The following is a 14,522-nucleotide window of genomic DNA, read 5'->3' on the forward strand; positions in this document are numbered from 1 at the left end:
CGACGTCCTGTAGTGTGCCCTGTGCTCACTGCTCAGCACCGTGGAGCTCGATTGGCATTTGCCATAGAACACCAGAATTGGCAAGTCCGCCACTGGCGCCCTGTGCTTTTCACAGATGAGAGCAGGTTTACCCTGAGCACCTGTGATAGACGTGAAAGGGTCTGGAGAAGCCAAGGAGAGCGCTATGCTGCCTGCAACATCATTCAGCATGACCCGTTCGGTGGTGGGTCAGTGATGGTCTGGGGAGGCATTTCCATGGAGGGACGAACAGACCTCTACAGGCTAGAGAACGGCAGTCTGACTGCCATTAGGTATCGGGATGAAATCCTTGCACCCATGGTCAGACCCTACGCTGGTGCAGTAGGTCCTGGGTTCCTCCTGGTCCACGACAATGCCCGGCCTCATGTGGCAAGAGCATGCAGACAGTATCTGGAGGATGAAGGAATTGACATAATTGAATGGCCCTCACGATCACCTGATCTAAACCCGATAGAACACCTCTGGGACATAATGTTTTGGTCCATCAGACGCCGCCAGGTTGCTCCTCAGACTTTACAGGAGCTCACTGATGCCCTTAGACAGATCTGGGAGGACATCCCACAAGACACCATCCGTCGTCCCATTAGGAGCATGCCGCGACGTTGTCAAGCATGCATACAAGCACGTGGGTGCCACACAAGATATTGAAAAGAATTTTGAGTTGCAGAAATTGAATTTAGTTCAAAATGGACGAGCCTGCCACATCATTTTTTCACTTTGATTTTTGGGGTGTCTATATACTGAGCCCTCTGTAGGCTGAAAACTTTTATTTCCATCAAAAGATGTGGCATCCTTTTGTTCCTGAGACATTAAACTGTCTATATCAGTATAGATATCCAACTTTTTTTTTTTCACCATTGAAATCTGATGTGTTTTCAAAGTGTTCCTTTAATTTTTTTGAGCAGTGTATATATATATATACACATACATACATACAGTAGAATCTATGATGAGTGGACCCAGTAAGAGCGGACACGTCACTGTGCACAGACACATATTTAACTGTTAACACACCGTAATGAGCAGACAAACTGCCGACCGTGAACAACGGACAGGTTTTCCAGGCAAATTTCAAGCTGAACGGACACTGAAACGGACAAAATACTTGGGCTGGACCCAATTATTGGAATATTCAGACATTGTGCAGGTGTCAGATTAGTTTTGAGATCTGAATAATCGCTGCTTCCCCACAGCACGGTGCTGCGCTATGAAGCTACACGATTGCCTCCACGCTCCACTCTGGGCTCACTTCCTTAACGTTTCATAACGTAACGTAACGAACCCGTAACTATCTCCACTTCTGCTGCCCGGCGTTCTCCACCTTCCCAAAAGTAGTTTATGTTGCACTTCAGGAGTTCTGAGCCTCTGGCTCTTTATTTGCTTATAAATCGTGATTGTTCAGACGGGGAGACGGGGGACCTCCTCACACAAGCACCCAGTAGGCTCTGGCGCATGCGCAGTCAGCATGTACAGGTCGCGCAGTCACAAAATTTGGGCTGCGCGGTCTACCGCAGAGGGTCGGACCCCTTTCCAAAAAATTTGAATATCATGGAAACGTTTTTTTTATTTCCATAATGCCATTCAAAAAGTTAAACTTTCATAGATTACAGATTCAGGGCCCACAATTCAAACAATTTCAAGTATTTATTTGTTTATTTTGACATAATTTGGGCTTCCAGTTCGTAAAACCCATGAAAACAGGGATTCAAAAAATTTGACGTAAGTCTAATCAGACGGGCCAGACGTATGTCGGTGTAATCCAAAATACAGGGCAAGGTGGAAGGAGATTGAGGAAGACATGACGGGGGAGTTCCCAATTCAAGCAGCAATAGGAGATAAAGGGCTAAGGAATAAGTTAAAGGAAATGGGAAACCCTTGGGTTGTTTTGCCACTTACGCTGTGGAAGAAGGTAATAACTCAAAATCATTTGAGAGAGGCGACAAAAGTTTTGAGATGGTGTGCATTTGACCCAGATTTTCTGCCTGAACATTAGTGGATGGGCAACTAATGGCTAACCGCATAGTGCACTTTTTTTTTTAAAAATGGGGAAGTGAACAATTTTCAAGACTTAAAGAGACAATACAATTTGAATAATGATGATTTCTTTAGATTTCTACAGGCTTGTCATTATATTGAGCAAATTAAAAAGAAAGTTACACAACACCAATGGGACAATATTTTACTAAAAGTGTTTATAGAGGCTTATACTTCGGGCCCAAACCAAAAAACCATCTCAAAACTTTATCGGGGCCAACAACAAAAGAAATGCAGCTCATTGAATGTTAAACAGAAATGGGAACGGGAAGGAAACTTGGTACTGACTGCAGAAGATTGGGAACAGTTGTGTTGAATTCAATGGAAAACGTCAAAATCAAGACTATGGAGAGAGTTTTGCTGGAAAAGCCTCATTAGATTATTTTATAACACCGGCGCAAAAAAACATTACAGCAACTCATCTGCATGTTGGAGACAGTGCAGAGCCAAGAGGCAAATCATTTCCACATATTCTGATCCTGTACAGTATTGGTGCCTTTATGGATGGAGGTTTACAAAATTATTCAGCATATTTATGACAGACATTCCATTTGAGTTTGCTTGTCTGTGTCTTGGGGCCCTGCCACCTGATAACTTCTCCTTTAAGGATAAATATCTGTTTCAGATACTTAGTGCAGCTGGCAGGAAGGCAATTAAAAGAAAGTGGTTGAAACTACAAAAACTAACAGTGGACGAGTGGATTGATATTATATATGATGTTTTTAAGATGGAAAGAATTACATTTGCCCTAAGACTGCAACAAAAAGTGTTTTTGAAAAGATGGGAAGGATGGATCAAGTATATTAAACCAGTGAGGCCATCTTTTGTATAATGTTTTAAAAGGTATGTTTCCTTTTTTATGTTCTGGCCAGGTTCACTTCATGATCAAAGTTTGTTTTTCCTTTTATTTTTTAATAATACCAGTGTGCACCCATGTTTCCCTGTTCTAGTGAGTGTAGTTATTTAGTGGTAAGATTTTCGTTAGAGTGTGTATCATAAGATGGTGGAAGGACCAATCATTCATCTATGTACTATTTATACAGGTTGGGATGTGTTGTGGAGATTTAACGGTAATGTTCAGATGAAAGCTAAAGGCAAAATGTCATGTGGAGAATTTTGTGAACCATGAAAATACTAATAAAAGAAAGAATTGAAGAAAAAAAAAAAGAAACAGTTTAAAACATTGTTGGACTCACCACAGACGATGGGTGATGAGCAGTCCTGATGATCCTGTTTGGAATTTCTCACAAGTAAGACATGGAAATCTGTGGAAAACAAACCAAATAATGAACAAAAGTTTGCGCTTACAAGGTTCTCTGCATTCTGCAAACAGCAGGCGAGTTTAGGGGAAACATGCAAGCCACAGAAGCTCTTTTGATTCCCTGGCAAATATAGTAGGTATGTGAAGATCGCGGCCGATATTTTCTTCCCTATTTGTGATCAGTATTTTGGACAGTGACGCGCTGCGGAAAATATGCATTTCGATTGGATAGTGTCGCATACCTCCTCGGAATTCCCTCGAAATACGGAGTCGGGAAAACTGAGCAGTTAAAAAATCAGCTGTTTCTCGTAACACTATCATCTAAGTCCAGTCACGTGAGCCAATGGTGCAACTTCCAGATAAACAGAAATAGTCATTTTAATCACGTCATCAAAAGACAGTCTCAGTCATCTCTTGAGGTCTGTATTGAAGATGTTAGAAGTGCACAAAGATGTATGATTTGAAGTGAAGCTGCTCAACAATTGTTGCCCTGAAAGCTGCTCAAGCACACACACACACTGGACCGAGCCAAACACTTATGACACTCGGCTGCTTTAGCGTTTTTAATTTCCTGACCCAGGTGCCCTTAAGGCAGCTGAAAAATGCAACTGACCAAGAGCATTGATAGCTCCCAACATTTCAGTCAGGTAAAGCGAGAGTGTATATTAAAGCTTTCTATAAGTATCACCTCCCACCTTATTTAAAAACAAGCAACCTGTTGGGGATCTGTGAGCATACAAGCCCACAAATCGTTGTAAAGGTCAGCCACTCCGGCAAAGGCTGAAACCTGATCTAAGAAGGTCACTGAATGGGCAACTGAGGAGCTCAACACACCTTCCTGGGATGATTTAAGATACCAGCGGACCAGGAGATAACTAAACTGACATTGCGTTGGCGTTGGAGGAGGGCCTGAGCATCGTGCAGTCTGTGAGGAGAGTGTTGTGGGGCAGCCAAGGGGGGCTCAGTACTTCACTGAGTGAGGAGTCCAGCTTTTACTGCTGGTGTGACTTGATAAAGCGTATCTGCCCAACACAGGGCTCTGTTTACCTCAGCGGGCTCATGACCCATGGCCACAGCTAAGCGTGGCTCCGAGTTCACACAGTCACACAAGGAAAGCTAAGCTCCTGAGAGCTTTAACGTTACTCCTATCCCATGACGGGCCAACACATACAACAGGCTGCAACATTACTGGCGGCAGAACTCCTTAGTGATTTGTGAAAGAGAAATACTAACAGAGGCCGTGACCTACAATAGGAAACAACCTGTGCTTCACAGCCAATTACAAACACAAATTAGGATTAACTCATAATTACTTTTAAGCTGATTTTTTGATTCAGTTATTCTAAAAATGTTAAAAGTTGCACAAAATGCACTGAATACTTTGGAAATCAAAAATCAAAAAAGTCAAGTTAGCTATGTTGGTAGATAATAGTTGAATCATCAAGAATATGAATTTACTGAATACACACTTAATTTTAACTTAAAAAGAAACAAATTCATGGCCGCAGAAACATGAATATATATATATATAAAAAACAATATCTTTCAGGTAATTCCCTACATCTATGAAGTCATTTTTTGCTGGTCTTTTTGGCCACGTGTCTAAACTTTGTGGACAATTTAGTGCTGTATTTGCATCTTTATAGTCGCATAGCTTTCAAGTCATATTGTGTCTTACTACAGTGACAGGCTGCAATAATTCATAATATTATGTGACGATCTAAGCTTCGTCGTCATATGAATGGGTCTATTCATAGTCACTTTATGCTCATTCGGTGATTATTCTTTACATAGACCAGATTTAATGGTGCTTTCAGGAAAGAAACATGAAAGATGTGCATTTCATGATTTATAAAGCCCTGAAATCACGTATACTTGCAAAATTATGTTGTCCAAAGCAAACAATGCATGACACGACTAAATATGCATAAGAAAAACATGTATATGAAAGGAAGTCAGACGTGTCGTAAAATGATGATAACTGAGAAACAGACGTAGGAAAATCATTTAAAGGGAAAAGTTGCTGGCTAGCTTAGCCTGTTTATCCAACAGGTTCACCACACAGATACATAAATGTGTAAATACAGGAAAATAAGTAGGTAGTGAGTGGAAACCTTGCTGTTGCTCATGTTTCTCTGTTTGTGGGGTTTAGAAAGATTTTATGACGCTAACGTCAGCTGCGAGCTCGCTAACAACAACTAGCTACACCGTTAAGCGAATCCACCGGCTGAACCTTGATTCTAAATCCACATTCCAACGGCAACCAGCCGGTATTTACATTTTCAGCAAGAAGGGGTGTTGTGTTGACTCCCCGCAGCGGTCGGTGTTTGGTAGTTGTGAGATAAAGCGGTTAGTGAGTAAGCTGGTTAGCAGGCATTAGCCGCCGCGGCTAGCGCCGCCGCCGCTGTGTTTTTGTTGTTGTGAGATGGAGGGCGGACCCCAGCGCCGAGGCCTCTGTCAAAACACACCGAGCCACGGCCGCCCGCCGGCGAACTCACCGGCCAAAACCAGTGCGAAGAAGTCGGCAGCCGGAAATTCATCCGAAGCCCGTGCAGGTACCGAGCAGCAAAGCGAGTTGGGTCAGGCAGACATGAGTCATATCCGAGACGAGACCAGCTATCACCGCGTCCCCTTCCAGCGCAGAGCCGTCGTCGCCATCGCCGCGAATTCTCCGGCCCGACACCCTTACGTCGGCGTGACGTCAGCGCGTCGCTGCCCTGCGCGCGAGGGAAGGAGGAGGGGCGCGGCGCGTAGACGCACCACGCGGTGCGACCATGTAAACATTGAGCCTCGTCCTGCCAGAACTCAAGATCTTAACGTGTTACATAACCGGAGAGGAGAGCTCGGTATGGGAGCACACCGGGCAGGAAGCCCGGGGACGGAGAGCCAGGGGCCTGGAGTGCCCTGGGCCTTCTGGTGCAGTCCTATATAAATACAGTATGGAGCAAGACGTCCAAATATTAAACGAAAACGAAGAAAAAAGAACCGGAGTTAACGTCATCCGCGGTTTAAACTAGAATGCCTGTTTACATCAAGTATTACGGTAAAGCAGTCAGAAGCTGACGGGAGCTTCATGGTGCGTTCATAGTACACCTCAGGGACCTGTGGGACCATTTCTAACTAGAATCACTGTAGTATTTTCTCACAATTACACAATAAGCTCACAATAATATACATTCAATATAAATTCATAAAAAAATCTAATTGTTTTCTGCAACCTCCATCACATTCTTATTTTACAGGCTCCCAGTTACCTCTGTGCCAATTTTCAAATTGGTTCATTGAAGCATTTTCTCACAATTACAGAAATAAAATGCACTGTATAGATACAGTATTGTAAAGGTTAATTGTAAAGAAATTCATAATAAAATCCAATTGTTTTCAGGAAAATCCATGACATTCTTGTTCTACAGGCCCAGAGGCACCTCTGTTTCTCATTGTAATCCTTTCCTTTTTGCAGAATGTGGTTTCTTTTAACCATTGCATTTCAAAGGGTAATAAAACAATCGAAACGGTAAAAGGAGATGACCCCCACTCATGGGGTGTTGGAAGAAAAGCTGGGAGATACAGAGAATTGGCACTTTTTCTAACTCCAGCTTCCAACGAGCGGACACAGGAAACAGCCCAGTGCTGAAAACTTTGTGCACTCTGCTTTTACAACTCTGTAACTTTTCCGATCGAACACAGTAAAACAGTTGCGTTAGCGTTCCATTGCAAACCACAGTCAAGTGTTGTTATTTATACTGTATTGGGAAAACAGGGCCCCACATCAAAATATCCTGGGAGGGGGGGACTGTGAGGCTGCAGCGCTTTGAGACGCGGCCGGAGAAGAGACGCTAGCCTAAAAGAAAATTGTCCCCTTTAAATGGTGCCGTGACCCGGATGATTTGTCGCTATTTGGTCCTGAAAAGGTATAACATAGATTGAATTGGGAACGGCATCGAACTGACAGACCCCAGAAAAGTGGATCAACAGATTCCAGTGGTTTTATTTGAAAGGTAAGCGCAGAAGCCTTTTTCCATATTTTCTGTCAGAGCCGTCTTAGGTGATGTGCTCCGTGAGACTCTGCTATTCAACTATTTCTGGGTGTTGTGCTTGTAATAAATTGACTGTGATAACACAGACTAACTGGAATTGTTTTGCTCGATCTTGAGAGTTTTGGAAGCTCTGGGCGCATTGTGTAGTTCAGTGGATCTCAACCTTTTTGGTTTCCTGGACCCCCTGCATATTTAAGATCAACCCTGAGGACCCCCCCGCCCCCACCCCTGTAAATGTAATAGGAAAGGGGTCCAAAATTCTCCCGATTCTCCACATTCCAGACTGATTAATGAAAGTGACGATGCGCAACAACGCACACCAGGCGGCCACAGCGCGCAGCTTTGGGCATATTCGTTTGCAACACCGCGGAACAATAATGGTGACGGTGCGAAATGACTGGTGATGATCCTCCACCATTTCTTGCTCTTACTTGCAACTCATGATAAAAGGTGGTGACTGTCCCGTGACAGCGTGACGCCTCGGCCCTGAATCATAGAATTCAGGTCCAAATCGTGATCTGTGGCCAGGAATCGAGATTCGTGCCAAACTTGTCGTCGTTATGTGTAAACGCACCTTTAACAGCTCCACAACCGTTTTCTTTCTTTTCTCGTCGTGACTTAAAACCTCATCAACCATATTGTTGGGATTTATGGTTGGTTATTAGCATTAAATTACTGTAAGTAATAGATTACTGAAAGTAATAAATCACTGGAAGTAATTTATGAAAAATGTAAATTATTAATGGAAGTAAACGGTCATTTACTCATTAACAACTCCTAAAGTAATTGAGTAACTACTTAAAAAGGAGAAAAAAATGAATAAATTATCAAAGATTATTTGATAATTTGACACCAGGTGACACCTCCCTCCTGACACCAGGTGGATGTCAGGAGGGATTGCGATGACCCACGCGACCACTAGAGGCGTTTGACTTGCTCTTTCTGGGGACGCGGCGATTGCTCAGCGGCCAGATAAACAAGACGTCCGTCGAGCGCGCATGCGCGAGGGCGGTGTCGGAGCGAGTTAGTCTACCGAGGGCGTAACGAACGGGCGGTTCCGTTGGCCTGGTTCTGAGCACCGGAGTCCTAAGTGGAGGTCGGGACCTGCAGTTAGAACTCTTGTGATCAAAGCAGATCTGCCCTTGCAGCAGGTAACACCTTGGTGCTACATGCAGTAGTGTGTGTCTGTGAGCTTATCTTGATCAGATAAGGGGGGACGCATATCTGCGAGGCAGATGTGGGTTAGTAGAAGGAGGGGAGAGATGAGAGAGGATGAAGACAAGAGAAAGACAGAGAATTCTGCGAGGCTCGGTTCTGAACCCTGGTTCCTCCACACAGAGCTCCCAGTGGGCCTGGAGCTCACTTGGACCTCTGGTTCTGAGGTGGAAAACCAGAGTCCTGGACTTGGTTGGTGCGCGTGAACGCAAGTACACAAACATATGAGATGCTGCGGCCTTCTGAGCGGCACATTGAAACACATTGCATTTTCAACAGAACATCATTCTAACTATTGTGCCCAGACAAAAGCTCTCTCACCGTCCGGTTCTGTTGGTTCTGTGAGGCTGTGGTAACTGGTTGTTAGCGGGTCTGAATTCAGCGTCCTGAATTCAGAGGCTTGGCTTCAGCTGCAGGAGTAGACAGCTGAGAGGGTGATTTTGGAGAGGAGACGATGGCTCTGGTCTCCAGAATCCCCCCAAAACAGGAAAAATAGAGGAAAACAGAAGATGTAGTCCAAACTGGGTCCTGCTCGTCCAGCGGGCTGGTCTTGATGTTTCTTCTGTTCTTTTGCTCTCTTTACCATCCTGAGGCAAGCAGAGACTTGTGTCTCCCTCGATGATCAGATTGAGAGGCCGAGAGTGTTGGTAGAAAGTGAGTCTCACCAACTTGGGTGGTGTTCGGGTCAGATTCAAGCATCCTCATTGGCCACTTCCGGGGTCTGGCTCGCTCCTCTGCTGTTTTATGGCCTGTTTATTGTTGCTGGTGTTTTTCCTTCGGGGGAGAAACTTCTGGAGGAGTTCATGGAATCTTCAGCCCCAACAATATTAATTGCGCTCTTTTTATTTTTTAATTAACTCAGCATCAGCAAATTGTTTCTTAGCTTTGGCAAGGTTCCATGAAACAAGCTATGATGCGCTGTTGCGCTCACTTGTGCCAATGCTGACATACTGTAGACATGAAGGGCTTGTATCACGTTATGTTTTCAATTTCTGTTTTGCGTCAGTGGGACTTTGGAGGGTCGTTGGTATTAATGCTGGTGGCATACAGAAAGTTGTAGTCCTGATCCACTTTGCTGACAGCTCCAGTCTACTGCAGATCAAACATGGGCCGGTAATATCAAACTAAACTGTTCAGTCCAGTAAGAGTTCAACAGAAGCTTTTCCTGCTCGACTTTCTCCCGCTGCTGGTCATGTTGTGTCTTTTTTTAAATTTTTACTCACTGTTGGATGATGTGTGGTTTCGCAGGTCATGAAAATGAAATCCGTGGACGTCCGAGCAGAGCAGCATTGACGTGATTACGTCAGATGCGCTTAGACTCTGGCTTCGACTACCGACTAACTGGAGCACGTAAGAGGGAGCACATAACACCCGTTCTGGCGTCTCTCCACTGGCTGCCTGTGCGTTTTAGAATTTGTTTTAAGACTCTTTTATTTGTTTTTAAATCTCTGAATGGTCTTGCCCCGCCCTACCTCTCTGGGGTGCTCCACCCCTACACCCCTGCTCGGTGCCTCCGGTCAGCTGATCAGCTTCTTCTGGAGGTACCGAGGTCCAAACGAAAGCTCAGAGGGGATAGGGCCTTTTCTATTGCAGCCCCTCTGTTGTGGAATGAGCTACCACTGCCCGTCAGACAATCCCCCTCACTGTCCACTTTTAAAACTAATCTTAAAACCCACTCCTATTCCTTGGCTTTTAACCATGTTTGAGACTCTGTCCCTGGTTTTGTTGTTGCCAATCTATTGTTTGTTTATTGTATTTCACTGTTTTTACTCTTTACTGTACTTTTTTTATTTCATCTTTTATTGTAAAGCACTTTGGCCTCAGCCACAACTGTTTTAAAGTGCTGTATAAATAAAGCTGACTTGACTTGACTTAACTACTGTGTGGGATGAGGATTAAAAAGGTAGAGCAGCACATTTTTTTACCGACAAATTGCACCTTATTTTGTCATGAAACGGAACTGAGGCTCAAGCGCAGACAGCAAAACAGGAGACACAAAATTCCGTTCACTGATTTATTTGAACAAGGAGCGGAGTCAACAAAAACTACCAGAGCCCCTAACGGGATGGTGGGCCAACTAAAGGAGAATAAGCCACTAAGGCATAAACTAACACTAAGAAATAAACAGAAAACGATCAGGAAACTCCTGACGGAAAAGAGACTGGAAAAGGTAAATACAATGAAGCAGACTCGGGGGGGCTAAACTAACTGCGTAAAACATAAGGTACCAACGTACTTAAGGTACTTTTCGCAGCAAAAGAGGACGGGCGGAGGAGTCTGGCACAGGAGTGGGGAGAATCGGCTGAAGAGTGGAAAGAGTAGAGGGGATCGTTGTTTCAGGCAGGCAGGAGGCAGACAGGAATCCAGCGACGAGGAGGTCCAGAGTGAAGTAGTTTACGGTTTGTCGTCGGTTCGTGGTCAGCCGGTGTTTATATAGGAGGTGCAGGTGGGGAGGCCACTCCCCGCCGCAGCTGGAAGCAGTTGAGTTGATTGGAGGTGAGAGGTCATGCCCATGAGGCAGGGAGGCCACCAGATGGTGCCAATGGACCAAATTAGGGTTGAGAAGTGGAGGGCATGACAGTACCCCCCCTCCTACGTGCGCCTCCAGGTGCACGACTGAAACGTTCAGGACGCCGCCTTTTGAGGTCCCTGATCAGGTCAGGGCAGAGGATCTGCCTGCGGGGGACCCAGCTCCTCTCTTCAGGCCCGTATCCCTCCCAGTCCACGAGAAACTGAAGGCCGCGACCCCTGCGGCGGACATCCAGTAAGCGCCGAACCGAGTAGGCGGGTGAGTCAGCCACCATCCTGGGGGAGGGGGGGGGGGGGTCGAACTGGAGGAGCCAGGGGGGAGTCTCTGGTGGGCCTGACCTGTGAGACATGGAACATAGGGTGAATTTTCAACGTTCGGGGAAAGGTGAGACGTACCGCTGTAGGGCTGATGATCCGCTCCACTGGGAAGGGACCGATGAACCGGGGCGCCAGCTTCCTGGATTCAACCTTTAGAGGGAGGTCCTTGGCCCTCAGCCAGACTTGTTGACCCACAGTGTAGGTTGGGGCCGGGCGACGATGGCGGTTGGCATGACGCTCCATCCTCCTGGTCGATTGTAGGAGTGTGAGCCTGGCCCTCTCCCAGATCCTCTTGATCCGGCTGACGAATGTTTGCATGGAGGGAATGGCGATTTCTTGTTCCTGGGAGGGGAACAACGGCGGCTGGTAGCCGAGGGAGACATTCCCACCGAAGAGTTTATTTGAGAGTTGTGTGCGTACTCCACCCAGGACAGATGCTCACACCAGGCCGTCGGGTTGGAGGTGACCAGGCACCGGAGGTACGTCTCCAGGGACTGATTGGCCCGCTCCGCTTGTCCGTTAGACTGGGGGTGAAACCCAGAGGTGAGACTGAGGGTGGCCCCTAGTGCCATGCAGAAGGCCTTCCCAACTCCGGAGGTAAACTGTGGACCCCTGTCTGAGACAATGTCTGCTGGTATCCCATGCAGCCGGAAAACGTGGGTTATCAAGAGGGATGCCGTCTCCTTGGCTGAGGGGAGTTTGGAAAGGGCGACGAAGTATGCTGCCTTGGGAAAATGATCAACAATGGTGAGGATGGCTGTGTTACCTCCAGAGCGGGGTAGTCCAGTGACGAAATCAACTGCGATGTGGGACCACGGCCGAGAGGGCACAGGGAGTGGCTGGAGGAGGCCCGAGCTGGGCCGGGAAGGCGTCTTGCCCTGGGCGCAGGTGGGGCAAGCAGCGACAAAGTCTCAAGTGTCCCGTTCGAGAGAGGGCCACCAAAACCTCTGTAGCAGGATGGACACGGTCCGGGAGCCCCCAGGGTGGCAGGCGAAATGGGAGGCATGGGCCCACTGGAGCACCTGGGTACGCACAGACTCAGGAACATAGAGAGCATTAGGTGGGCAGTTACCTGGGTTTGGCTGTCGGCCTTGCGCCTGGCAGACCTGATCCTCCACTTGCCAGGTTAGAGAGGCAACGAGGCGAGCCGGGGGAAGATTCGGTTCGGGGTCATCGGGGGGCTCATCACAAGAGAACTGGCGAGACAGGGCGTCCGGCTTGATGTTACGGGACCCCGGGCGATATGTGAGGGTGAACTGGAAGCGACCAAAAAACAGTGTCCAAGCGGGCCTGCCGAGAGTTCAGTCTTTTGGCTGAGCGGATGTACTCCAGGTTTTTGTGATCGGTCCAGACTATGAATGGGTGCTCCGCCCCCTCCAGCCAGTAGCGCCACTCCTCTAGGGCAAGCTTGACCGCCAGCAGCTCCCGGTTCTCCACGTCGTAATTCTGCTCTGCTGGGGTCAAGCGGCGAGAGAAGAAAGCACATGGGTGCAGCTCTGATGGGGTCCTCTGGGAGAGCACGGCCCCGACTCCGGAATCAGAAGCATTCACCTCGACCACGAACTGAAGGTGGGGATCTGGCTGAACTAGGATCGGAGCAGAGGTGAATCGTACCTTGAGGGACTGGAATGCTTGCTCGGCCTTGCGGGTCCACTGGAATATGATCGAGGTGGAGGTCAGGGCTGTGAGTGGGGCTGCCACCTTACTATAATCACGGATGAAGCGGCGGTAAAAGTTGGCGAAGCCCAAAAACCTCTGCAATTGTTTCCGGGTCTCTGGCTGGGGCCACTCTGCGACAGCCGAGAGCTTGGCCGGATCCATCATGATTCGTCCCGGGGAGATAACAAAACCCAAGAATGGCACAGTGGTGACGTGAAACTCACACTTCTCCGCTTTAACAAACAGGCGGTTCTTCAACAGGCGCTCTAGAACCCGGCGGACGTGGCGGACGTGTTCCTCCTGGTTTCTGGAATAGATTAGGATGTCGTCCATGTACGCAAACACAAAGCGGTTGATCATATCTCTGAGCACATCATTAATAAGATTCTGGAAGACGGCGGGGGCATTTGTGAGGCCGAAGGGCATCACCAAATATTCGAAGTGTCCTAGGTGGGTGTTAAAGGCTGTTTTCCACTCATCCCCCTCTCTCATTCTCACTAAGTGGTAAGCATTCCTCAAGTCTAGTTTGGAGAATACCTTGGCCCCATGGAGGAGGGTGAAGGCTGAATTTATAAGAGGAAGAGAGTACTTGTTCTTCACAGTTATATCATTTAGGCCCCGAAAGTCAATACAGGGTCGGAGGGACCCGTCCTTCTTGCCCACAAAAAAGAAGCCAGCACCTACCGGAGCAGTGGAGGGCCGAATGATACCTGCTGCCAGGGCATCCCTAATGTACACTTCCATAGCGACCTGCTCGGGTTTAGTGAGGTTGTACAGACGACCAGAGGGCAAGGTGGCTCTGGGCAGGAGCTCGATGGCACAGTCGTAGGGTTGGTGGGGGGGCAAGGATAAGGCATCCTCCTTGCTGAAGGCCGGAGCTAGGTACCGGTAAACATCAGGGATACAGAGCGGGTCCGGAGGCCGGGGAACCGGCTTGGGAATTACCGGAGCAGAGGATGAGGCGGAGCGGAGACAGTTGGCATGGCACGCTGCACTCCAGGACAGAATCTGGCTGCTGCGCCAATCAATGGAAGGATTGTGTTTTGCCAACCAGGGGTGCCCCAGCACCAGCTGTGTGCGAGAATTTTCAATTAGGTGAAAGGTTAATGTTTCATGGTGTTTACCTGCCAACAGGAGGGCGACTGGAATTGTTCTCCGCCGGACCGTGGCCAGGGGAAGACCGTTAAGTGAGCGGGCCTCCATGGGACAATCCAGTGGAACAGATGGGATGTGACGCTGTCTGGCAAGGTCCAAGTCCAGAAAGTTCTCCTCGGCCCCGGAATCCACCAGCACAGGCACGGAGAGTGAGTGAGTTAGGTGGGTCAGTGTCGCTGGTAGCCGTAGCAGATGAGGGGAGGTTACCGCAGTTCGGCTCACTCGTAGACTCCCCGTCACGAGTGAGCCCTCTCTTTTGCCGGTCTCTGGGGACA

At 47.6% G+C, this 14,522-nt stretch overlaps 1 protein-coding gene across 3 annotated transcripts in view; it reads right to left on the reverse strand.

Annotated features, from left to right (window-relative positions):
• The window catches only part of mtmr3 (myotubularin related protein 3), a 37,798-nt gene extending 31,758 nt beyond the window's left edge, over window positions 1-6,040 (reverse strand). For 2 of the 3 annotated variants that reach the window (XM_080467498.1, XM_080467496.1), the window contains exons 1-2: window positions 5,833-6,040; window positions 3,270-3,338 (exon numbers count right to left, since the gene is read on the reverse strand). The gene's annotated coding sequence lies outside the window, so the exon portion shown is untranslated. Of the gene's footprint in view, window positions 1-3,269; window positions 3,339-5,802 lie in introns of all 3 variants that reach the window. The other variant, XM_080467497.1, reaches the window with a different exon arrangement.
• Window positions 6,041-14,522: the final 8,482 nt, after the last annotated feature.

Source organism: Lipophrys pholis (genome assembly GCF_963383615.2).
Source record: "Lipophrys pholis genome assembly, chromosome: 7".
NCBI lineage: Eukaryota > Metazoa > Chordata > Actinopteri > Blenniiformes > Blenniidae > Lipophrys > Lipophrys pholis.